At 56.3% G+C, this 1,952-nt stretch overlaps 1 protein-coding gene across 1 annotated transcript in view; it reads left to right on the top strand.

Annotated features, from left to right (window-relative positions):
* The window catches only part of LOC102263840 (melanoma-associated antigen 10), a 12,903-nt gene that overhangs the window by 3,618 nt on the left and 7,333 nt on the right, over nucleotides 1–1,952 (top strand). The window lies entirely within an intron of this gene.

Here is a 1,952-nt window from a genome sequence, read left to right as displayed (position 1 = left end):
GGGCCTCCCTGGTCCTGGGGCCTCCGTCGTCCGTCAGGGTCATACCTGGACTCTGTAGCACTGGGCTCCTGCCCTCTACGGACCCGAAGCAGGCCTCGCAGACATGGTCCCCTCTCTTCTCAGACTTCCGGGGCGCAAGTCAGTGGGCGGAACTTCCGGACTGGCTCTCTGGGGGCCCGGGGCCTGAGAGCAGGGGCAGAGAGCGGATCTAGGGCCTGGAAGTCCTGTCTCTGTTCCCCTCCCGCATCTGACAACACCAGGGCCCCCGCCCTCTGCGGACTTCAGTCTGTCACCCTCAGACCGAGGCTCAAACTCCCCAGATTTCCCCGGCAGGTGGAGGCATATGCTCAGCCGAGAGCCCCACCCAGGGTCCCTAGAGCTGACAGGAGCACCAGGAGATGGATTCTGTAGTGCCCTCTGTTCTGAAGCCAGTGGACCCCAAAGTCCTCACCCAGGAGGGCCTCACACCCCTTGCAGAGATCGCTGCAGAACCAGGACCGATGCTGCGGGGGCGCTGTTGCGCCCAGGACGTGGCGGGGGGGGCGTAGAGAAGCCCCTATTACTATGGGGTGTCTTCACCAGCTCAAATGACACTGTGGAAACTGTGGGTTCTAAAAGTTAGCTACTACTAAAGATGCTGAGCAGCGGCAGGAATTTGGGGAGGTGTGGGATTGTGGTTGTGTGTCTACAGTTCCCTTGTCCACTGCAGGTGTTTTCAGTTTTTAATCCTCATTCTTAGTAATACATTCTACATCTCTATCTAGTTTGTGTATATTATTTACATGCATATAACATAAATGTAGATTACATGTGCTTATATACCCACATATGTATGTACTTGTACCTAAATTCATATATATACATGCATGCTTATGTCATATGTATTTATATGTGTATCTATATATATAAAAGCCTAAGTGACTGAATGAGTGAACAAACTAATGACCAGTCGACCAGTTACTATGATGTGCACTGACCACCAGGGGGCAAATGCTCAATGCAGGAGCTGCCCCCTGGTGGTCAGTGCGCTCCCACAATGGGAGCGCTGCTCAGCTGACCAATGGGCGCCAGATGCAGGGCTCACAGCTGGCAAGCACCACTGTGAGCCTTTACAGATCGGGACTGACTGAGTGCGAGCCCACGGCAGGCACAGCAGGACCAGGATGAGCAGGAGCGGCAGGCAGCGTTGGACTGCCAGTTTCAGCCCGATCCCCACAGGTCATGCTGGGGGACACCACTGGTGCAAGAATCCGTGCACCGGGCCTATAGTTTCTATATAATAGTAGAGACCTGGTGCACAAATACATGCATGAGGAGGGGAGGAAGAATTGCAGGAGGTTGGCTGGCTTGGGAGGGACCACAGGAAGTTGGCTGCCAGCCCCAAGGAGGGAGCTGGCCCTCAGCCCCCCTGGGAAAGGGGCCACATTCATCGCCACCCACCCCCAGTTCCCCATCCCAGCCAGGGCCTGAAGGCCCCAACGAGGTCAGGAGAGGAGGTGATGGTCACCAGGCCAGGAGTGGAAGGAACAGATGCCTGAAGCCAATGCCGCCCTCAGTGCCCCACCACCTCATGGTTCCCCCCTTCCCCCCTCCTCCTTCCCTCACTGCCACACTGCCACCACAGCAGGTGGGTGGTCCCTGGGGAAGGGAGAGGACAGGAGCAAGACAAACCCTTGTGTTCAGGGCTTGCTTTCAATAGATCACAGTGAGGGAACTGCTCTGCTACATACGAAACCCTGACACAGAAGCAGGTCTCTAGGAATGGTTTAGCACCAGGGGCCAATGGGGGCTAGCCAGCCAGGGGGAGGGGCCACGGGAGGTTGATTGTGGAGCGCACTGACCACCAGGGGGCAGCTCCTGCATTGAGCATCTGTCCCTTGGTGGTCAGTGCATGTCATAGCAACTGGTCGAATGGTTGTTCCAGTCATTCAGTAGTAATGGTCGCTTAGGCA

This window comes from Myotis brandtii, unplaced genomic scaffold (assembly GCF_000412655.1).
Source record: "Myotis brandtii unplaced genomic scaffold, ASM41265v1 scaffold4553, whole genome shotgun sequence".
Taxonomy (NCBI): domain Eukaryota; kingdom Metazoa; phylum Chordata; class Mammalia; order Chiroptera; family Vespertilionidae; genus Myotis; species Myotis brandtii.
This window is presented reverse-complemented; position numbering and strand designations above follow the sequence as displayed.